Below are 10,884 nucleotides of genomic sequence, written 5' to 3'. Positions count from 1 at the left end.
CTAGCTTCATCCAGATATCCGTTATGCCAGAGATGTGCCAAAGAGAATGGTATGGCTGATACTTTCCACCTATCATAAGGCTTCGGACTTGTGAGTTTATCAGTCCATATTGTGGATAGCAGTATTCATTAGAAACCTGCAGGTATTGAGCCCTTAACTCAGTCCCGATATCCGTTGTGCGGCATCAGGGATTCTTCTGTATCTGCTATATGTGTTAAGAATGTAGGTCCCTATATTCAATACTTCGGAATTTTGAACGTCTATAACTAACATTCTCTGAAGTCTGGATTTCCTGCTCTGGCGGAATAAAGAGGACGCTTGTTGCCATGACAGTTTCGGAGAATTTCCTCTCTGCTTGGTGTACGATAGAACAAAAGCGATTACCGTTCGAGGTGGGATTTTTAAACTTGATCATGATCTTTTCATCATTCTGGTCTACACTGAAACGTAGACCATAACTTACCTACTCTTGAGATAAGTTTGCACTTCAATAAATGATCTAATCTATGTTTCGCCGAATCGTTTACCCAACTATAGATAAAGCTATACAACTTGACAAACCTTGGATAACCGTGGTTAATACTGCGAATATCATCACATTCGTTTCCTAAGATTTTAGGCGAAAGTACGTCCGTTCTTTGATATCCGATTAGTATGAATAAAAATGACAGTTGTTGCCATAACAGTTTCGGGGAATTTCCCCTGAGCTTGGTTTATATTTTTGGCTGATGGAAGATCATTAAAGATACGATCAGTGAATTCTCTGAAACCTCGCTACTCTACTATTATTTGGCTTATGTAATTTTGGAATTCAGAGACGTTGAATAGACAGAAGAATATGGGTAAGTTGTCTAAACCCAGACAAGCAGTACTGGACCCTTAAACATTACTGTTTTATCTACCAGAATCTAGACTCGTCAAATTGTTATACTAGTTAATACCCCTCGATTTTTTCCTAAATAAGAATCCGTGAGATCATGGTGTTCATTTTAAACTTCAAATGATCTAACCATGTTTCGCTTGTCCTAATTTACGAAACTATTGATATCGCTATTTAGTTTGCTATCCTACGATTATCATCGTATTCGTTTCCTAGGATTCCTGACACTGGCCGAATTGCGACATGACAGTTTTGCAGACTTTCCTCTCTACTTGGTGTATGTTTGTGGGTGATGGAAGATCATTAAAGATGCGATAATATGACATTCAGAGACGATTTTGGGCAAGTTGTCTGTCTAATGTCTGATACTTGCTTGTTATCCATAATCTTGCGAATATACCAGATGGTGGACTCGTCGATTTGTTCTACTCAATTTTTTCCTAAATTAAAGAGCCAGTAATTATGGAGAGCGTTAAATTATCCAAAGTACAGACAGGTTCCTAGTATCAATATCATAGAAAAAGGCTCTATAATCTGCGATATTAGGAATGATGTATGAAATGCCCCACCGTTTCTTCTGGTATAGACTGGAATTGGTGCTAAGATTTGCATACAAATTTAAGAAAAATTCTGATTACTTCGTAACATGTTCAAGTAAAATAAACTTACTACCTCGCATTCTTCAAAAGTTATGTATATGTACGTTATCGTTTCTAATTAGCTGACTGCTGCTGTATACAACGGGAACATGTTTCGAATGCAGTGAGTAAGTGAATGAGTAATCGCTACTTACTACAACTTTAATTTACGAGTAAAATCAGACAAAGTGTTATTCAATTTTCATTTTAGTTTGTTGTTTGTTGTTTTTTTTTCGTATTCTTCAGTTTGTGTTTAAAGTTTAACGTAAACAATATGTTTAAATGTATGTCGATTTGTTTATTTTCACTAATGAAATATTTTTGCATAAAAAAAACGTTATTGAGAAATTGTTATTGTTTTCATTTAAGACAGGCAGACCTCTGGGCATGTAATATTAATATGGTTGTTAGACTAAGTGAAGCATTAAATTTCATACTATTATGATTAAGTCAGTTTTCGAATTTTGAAGGGAGCTGATGTATGGCAAGAGTTGGAGGCGGCGGATAAAAAAAAAACAATAATTAATTATAATTTAATAAATTAATTTTATTATTGTTTATGGAGAGATTTTCATAAATTAAATGTGTGCTAGTTTAAAATTTATTAAATGTGAACACACTATGTTGTGTTCATATACCAAATAATGATTGTCTTAGTTGTCTAACGTTTGATTGACAAGTTAAAGTTTTAGATAGATCATAAGAGATAAATTATCAATTTAAATTAGGTGGTATGATGTCGCAGAAAATGTATATATAGATCGTAATGCTTCAACTTGTCAATATCGTTAATATTAATTTCTTAGAAGAGAAAAACTAAAATATTAATAAATAAACCCTTTTGAAATTAGTCAACATATAGAAAATTGGCCAAATCCTATTAAGTAAAAAGCATGGTATTGGTAGGATCTTACTTGGACAATGTATTTGTTAGATTAAGCAATACCAGATGGTCACATGAAAACTTTGTGTAAAAAAGGTTGAAACCACCGACACTTTCAAAAGAACAAGTGCAGCTTTTACACACAATCTACTGTCTATATATATACTCTATCGACTTACTATTTGCATTTTCAAGTCTTTGTGAGAATGTGTTCAAGTGGATTTTCTGATATTCGTTATTATCATAGAGTCCAATCTTTGTCAGACATTGGTCTTATGAATTCCAAATATAATTATTTAACGTTTTAACATTGGAGCCGAAAATAATTCTATGACAACCCCAACTGATACCGTTACGTCATCCGCAATATGCAACAATTTTGTATTTCCGAGAACCGAATTTCCTGAGTATAGAGTTTGTGACTTACATAGAAGTAGAGAAAGAACCCTAGCTAAGGGGTGTGACCAGTTTTTGACATTCTTGAGACAATTTTCGTCCCCCAATTCGAATAATTCTAAGTAAATATAGCAAAATATTCAGAAAAAAAATAAAAGATTTTTTTTGTCATAAAATTGTTATCTTAATTTTATAAAAATTTTGTTATCTTGTGAAGACAACATTAATTTAAATAACTTTTAAATAAATAGATAAAAGCATTAAATTTAGATATGAGGGTAAACAAACAAATATTTCAATAAGTATAATTGTTTAATTTAAAAATAGCAAAAAGTCCCACATATTTAGATATTGTTACGACATTTTTTTCGAATAAACCGTTTTTTTTAATCCGAAATCAGAACTGTTAAGATTGAAATTATAACGAGTGATAGCAGAGCAATAATTCGATTTCAACATAGGCTAGACTAGATAATAGTCTAGTGCTGACTATAGACTGGACTATAGACTGGACTATAGACTGGACTATAGACTGGACTATAGACTGGACTATAGACTGGACTATATACTGGACTATAGACTAGACTATAGACTAGACTATAGACTAGACTATAGACTAGACTATAGACTAGACTATAGACTAGACTATAGACTAGACTATAGACTAGACTATAGACTAGAATATAGACTAGAATATAGACTATAGACTAGACTGTAGACTAGACTATAGACTAGACTATAGACTAGACTATAGACTAGACTATAGACTAGACTATAGACTAGATTATAGACTAGACTATAGACTAGACTAGACTATAGACTAGACTATAGACTAGACTATAGACTAGACTATAGACTAGACTATAGACTAGACTATAGACTAGACTATAGACTAGACTATAGACTAGACTATAGACTAGACTATAGACTAGACTATAGACTAGACTATAGACTAGACTATAGACTAGACATAGACTAGACTATAACTAGACTATAGACTAGACTATAGAACTAGACTATAGACTAGACTATAGACTAGACTATAGACTAGCCATAGACTAGACTATAGACTAGACTATAGACTAGACTATAGACTAGACTATAGACTAGAGCTATAGACTAGACCTATAGACTAGATATAGCTAGACTATAGACTAGACTATAGACTGACTATAGACTAGACTTAGACTAGACTATAGACTAGACTATAGACTAGACTATAGACTAGACTATAGACTAGACTATAACTAGACTATAGACTATACTATAGACTAGACTATAGACTAGACTATAGACTAGACTAGACTATAGACTAGACTATAGACTAGACTATAGACTAGACTATAGACTAGACTCTAGGACTAGACTATAGACTAGCTATAGACTAGACTAGACTATAGACTAGACTATAGACTAGACTATAGACTAACTATAGACTAGACTATAGACTAGACTATAGACTAGACTATAGACTAGACTATAGACTAGACTATAGACTAGACTATAGACTAGACTATAGACTAGACTATAGACTAGACTATAGCTAGACTATAGACTAGACTATAGACTAGACTATAGACTGACTATAGACTAGACTATAGCCTAGACTATAGACTAGACTATAGACTAGACTATAGACTAGACTATAGACTAGACTATAGACTAGACTATAGACTAGACTATAGACTAGACTATAGACTAGACTTAGACTAGACTATAGACTAGACTATAGACTAGACTATAGACTAGACGATAGACTAGACAATAGACTAGACTATAGACTAGACTATAGACTAGACTATAGACTAGACTATAGACTAGACTATAGACTAGACTATAAGACTAGACTATAGACTAGACTATAGACTAGACTATAGACTAGACTATAGACTAGACTATAGACTAGACTATAGACTAGACTATAGACTAGACTATAGACTAGACTAGACTATAGACTAGACTATAGACTAGACTATAGACTAGACTATAGACTAGACTATAGACTAGACTATAGACTAGACTATAGACTAGACTATAGACTAGACTATAGACTAGACTATAGACTAGACTATAGACTAGACTATAGACTAGACTATAGACTAGACTATAGACTAGACTATAGACTAGACTATAGACTAGACTATAGACTAGACTATAGACTAGACTATAGACTAGACTATAGACTAGACTATAGACTAGACTATAGACTAGACTATAGACTAGACTATAGACTACACTATACACTAGACTATAGACTAGACTATTGACTAGACTATAGACTATACTATTGACTAGACTATAGACTAGACTATTGACTAGACTATAGACTAGACTATAGACTAGACTATAGACTACACTATAGACTAGGCTATAGACTAGACTATAGACTAGACTATAGACTAGAACTATAGACTAGTATATAGACTAGACTATATACTAGACTATAGACTAGAATATAGACTAGACTATGACTAGACTATAGATTAGACTATAGACTAGACAATAGACTAGGCTTATAGACTAGACTGATTATGACTAGACTATTAGACTAGACTATAGACTAGACTTATAGACTAGACACTATAGACTAGACTATAGACTAGACTATAGCTAGACTAGACAACTATAGAACTAGACTAGGAGACTAGACTAAGAGACTAGACTATACGAGACTAAAGACAGAACTAGAGACTAGACTGATAGACTAGACGATAGACTAGACTATAGACTAGACTATAGACTATAGACTTAGACTAGAACTACTATAACAGACATAGACTAGACGATAGACTAGACTATAGACTAGACTATTAGACTAGACGTATAGACTAGACTATAGACTAGACTATAGACTAGACCTATAGACTAGACTATAGACTAGACTATAGACTAGACTAGACTAGACTATAGACTAGACTATAGACTAGACTATAGACTAGACTATAGACTAGACTATAGACTAGACTATAGACTAGACTATAGACTAGACTATAGACTAGACTAGACTAGACTATAGACTAGACTATAGACTAGACTATAGACTAGACTATAGACTAGACTATAGACTAGACTATAGACTAGACTATAGACTAGACTATAGACTAGACTATAGACTAGACTATAGACTAGACTATAGACTAGACTATAGACTAGACTATAGACTAGACTATAGACTAGACTATAGACTAGACTATAGACTAGACTATAGACTAGACTATAGACTAGACTATAGACTAGACTATAGACTAGACTATAGACTAGACTATAGACTAGACTATAGACTAGACTATAGACTAGACTATAGACTAGACTATAGACTAGACTATAGACTAGACTATAGACTAGACTACTAGACTAGACTATAGACTAGACTATAGACTAGACTATAGACTAGACTAGACTAGACTAGACTAGACTATAGACTAGACTATAGACTAGACTATAGACTAGACTTATAGACTAGACTATAGACTAGACTATAGACTAGACTATAGACTAGACTATAGACTAGACTATAGACTAGACTATAGACTAGACTATAGACTAGACTATAGACTAGACTATAGACTAGACTATAGACTAGACTATAGACTAGACTATAGACTAGACTATAGACTAGACCTAGACTATAGACTAGACTAGACTATAGACTAGACTAATAGACTAGACTATAGACTAGACTATAGACTAGACTATAGACTAGACTAGACTAGACTATAGACTAGACTATAGACTAGACTATAGACTAGACTATAGACTAGACTATAGACTAGACTATAGACTAGACTATAGACTAGACTATAGACTAGACTATAGACTAGACTATAGACTAGACTATAGACTAGACTATAGACTATATACTATAGACTAGACTATAGACTAGACTATAGACTAGACTATAGACTAGACTATAGACTAGACTATAGACTATAGACTAACTATACACTAGACTATAGACTAGACTATTGACTAGACTATAGACTATACTATTGACTAGACTATAGACTAGACTATTGACTAGACTATAGACTAGACTATAGACTAGACTATAGACTACACTATAGACTAGGCTATAGACTAGACTATAGACTAGACTATAGACTAGACTATAGACTAGAATATAGACTAGACTATATACTAGACTATAGACTAGAATATAGACTAGACTATAGACTAGACTATAGACTAGACTATAGACTAGACTATAGACTAGACTATAGATTAGACTATAGACTAGACAATAGACTAGGCTATAGACTAGACTATAGACTAGATTATAGACTAGACTATAGGCTAGATTATAGACAAGACTATAGGCTAGACTATAGACTAGACTATAGATTAGACTATAGACTAGACTATAGACTAAAAAAAGACCAGACCAGACGTTATAATACACAACATTGTTCGAAACCTAAGCAACTCTTTCTGATAATGGAAAATATGAAATTTGCTTAAGTTTCGAACAATACTGTAAAAGTTCAAGTAATTAAAATTACATAATAAAATCTTATATTTGTTTGCCATTTTGCAAATTTTTCTCTACACAAAATATTTTAGGTTCAAGCACAATAATTTTATTTTTTCAAATTAAAATTTGAAACAAAATAACGTAACATTTTATTATGCCAAACACATAATATTAGTAACGCCCACACTCATGTTAGCACAAACTGAAAACGGTATTTAAATTTTTTTTTAATTTTTTCATTTTTTTTTTTTTTTTGTACCGGCATTAACAAATAAACAAAACTGATTTTAAAAATATTTTCACGTCAGTAGTCTAAAACCACAGAATGACTTTAAACTCATTACGAAGTAAATAAAACTTGATGGTGAATAGAATTGTTGTTGTTGTTATTTTCCTATAAGTATCTATGAAGTATAAAAAAAACAAATGTACATTTATAGTTGGTGTTTGTAATTTTATAATTGAACGTACATATGTATGTATGGTGTTTAATGTTTGTTTCAGTTGTATTTATTATTTTAGTTGATTTGTATGTACAAAGTAGTAGAATTCAAGAGGCATTCACCTTTGACTGACTGCATTTATTCATACATACGTACGTATTATAGAAACAAAGAATAAATTACTTTCAATAATTCAAATATTGTTGTTCCGTTGTATGTTTGTGTGTAGTTTGAAAGGGCTTTGTTTTCCTTTAAAAAATTTTTCTTGGCACGTGTATATAGTCAATTATTTTTATGCCCTACGACTATAGAGGGAAAGGTATAATGCATTTGTGCTAATGTTTGTAATACATAGGTCTAATGAACACTTAGTAGATCAATGAAGACAGAATCACTTCTTTTGTCGTTATAGGTATGCCTTTCTATCTATCTATCTATCTATCTATCTATGTATCTATATATATATATATATATATATATATATATATATATATATATATATATATATATATATATATATATATCTATCCATCTATCTACCTATCTATCTATCTATCTATCTATCTATCTATCTATCTATCTATCTATCTATCTACCTATCTACCTATCTATCTATCTATCTATCTATCTATCTATCTATCTATCTATCTATCTATCTATCTATCTATCTATCTATCTATCTATCTATCTATCTATCTATCTATCTATCTATCTATCTACCTATCTATCTATCTATCTATCTATCTATCTATCTATCTATCTATCTATCTATCTATCTATCTATCTATCTATCTATCTATCTATCTATATATCTATCTATCTATCTATCTATCTATCTATCTATCTATCTATCTATCTGTCTATGTATCCATCTATATATTTACCTATCTATCTATCTATCTATCTATCTATCTATCTATCTATCTATCTATCTATCTATCTATCTATCTATCTATCTATCTATCTGTCTATGTATCCATCTATATATTTATCTATCTATCTATCTATCTATCTATCTATCTATCTATCTATCTATCTATCTATCTATCTATCTATCTATCTATCTATCTATCTATCTATCTATCTATCTATCTATCTACCTATCTATCTATCTATCTATCTATCTATCTATCTATCTATCTATCTATCTATCTATATATCTATCTATCTATCTATCTATCTATCTATCTATCTATCTATCTATCTATCTATCTATCTATCTATCTATCTATCTATCTATCTATCTATCTATCTGTCTATGTATCCATCTATATATTTACCTATCTATCTATCTATCTATCTATCTATCTATCTATCTATCTATCTATCTATCTATCTATCTATCTATCTATCTATCTATCTATCTATCTATCTATCTATCTATCTATCTATCTATCTATCTATCTATCTATCTATCTATCTATCTATCTATTATCTATCTATCTATCTATCTATCTATCTATCTATCTATCTATCTATCTATCTATCTATCTATCTATCTATCTATCTATCTATCTATCTATCTATCTATCTATCTATCTATCTATCTATCTATCTATCTATCTATCTATCTATCTATCTATCTATCTATCTATCTATCTATCTATCTATCTATCTATCTATCTATCTATCTATCTATCTATCTATCTGTCTATGTATCCATCTATATATTTACCTATCTATCTATCTATCTATCTATCTATCTATCTATCTATTACTTATATCGATGTAGGCCACCATCCAGTCGGACATGACCAACTTTACTTTCTTACATGTTCGACTTCATTTTTGAGGTTAAATGTAATCGCTTAGTAAACTGTATGTGTGGGAATAATTGAAGTTAACTTAAATAGAAAAGTAAATTCTTGATTAAGAGCCAAAAGGAAATACATAAGTAAAAATCAATACTTTTTTTTAAATTTGTTGATAATGTACTTATTTTTAAATGTAAGCAATTTCCAAACCATATTTACCATGTGTACAATAACCTAGCAAATACAGAAATTTGAATTCATATTATCAATGACAGTTAAATGTCAAAGGTTTGACAATGAAAATATTTCGAGGATAATATTAGAGAAATTTGAACACGATTGGAAACATTTTTCAAATTGTCAAAATAATAACATCATATCATGTTCTGCTGACACTTTTCCGAGATTTCTAAAAATCTAAACTTATTGGCATCCCTAGTTTGTAAAATATGGCAGATTTCCTAAAATACTTTTTTCTTTACTTCTTCGTTATCATTAAATTTTAAAACTTTATTATTTATTAATTTTGTGTTATCTACTTAATCAATGCATACACTATATTTCAAATGTTTTTTTTTTTTACATTAACCTAATTTTTATTTTACAAAAATTTTGTTTGGAAATACTGTTTTTCAAGGCTAGGGAAAATTAACTTAAAACATTGAAAATAATTTTTTAATTGTTTTTTTTTTTTTTTTTTGTTATTTTTGTCATTTGGCAGCTAGTATTCATGCTACTGTGGTTTTAATTAATAAATTACTTAATACAATAATTAAGTTCAACACTTTACATATGTGTATGTGTTTGCTACAGTAAGACCTTGCTTTATGTAACTAATAAAACTTGAGGCTATTTGAATAATATCTCTAAAAATTATGTTGAAAGTGGGATTAAATTAAAATCACTTACATAGAAAGAATATCGATCAGAGACAGTAATCGTGGGCATACTGTAGTACTTCCATGCTCATATGGTTAAACACAATTGACCTATGATGCTGGTAGTGCAACACTATACGAGTATTGTTATTACATATGACTAAAATACATCCACAGTATTCCAGTTCTTCAAATACCCTTTATTGCAATTATTTTTAATACGAAATAAAAATAGTAATTGTCCCACCAAGCAATGTTGCTTACAAATGAACCCAACATTGCTTCTTGTGATGCTTAAGAGGTCAGCTCGAATTACTCAGGCTTCTAAACAAACTAGTTTATCGTACAAATAAAGAAGTTTATTCTTCGGATCTTTATCTTGGATAAGTCCTTTAAGTAGTACGACATAGCTAGGGCTTGGTAGTGACAAAGAAAGTATGTGACATCCTCTTCTTTCACTACGCTTTAACCGAGTCTGTAGAAGTCGTTTCTTGAAGATTAACTCTTCTGCAGAGGGATAGCAGTTTTTGCGAGGGAATCC

Source organism: Lucilia sericata, unplaced genomic scaffold (assembly GCF_015586225.1).
Source record: "Lucilia sericata isolate MDLA Ls3-8-SP2 unplaced genomic scaffold, ASM1558622v1 Contig000547F_arrow, whole genome shotgun sequence".
Lineage (NCBI taxonomy): Eukaryota > Metazoa > Arthropoda > Insecta > Diptera > Calliphoridae > Lucilia > Lucilia sericata.
The sequence above is the reverse complement of the archived record's forward strand: the minus strand, read 5'-3'. Positions refer to the sequence as shown.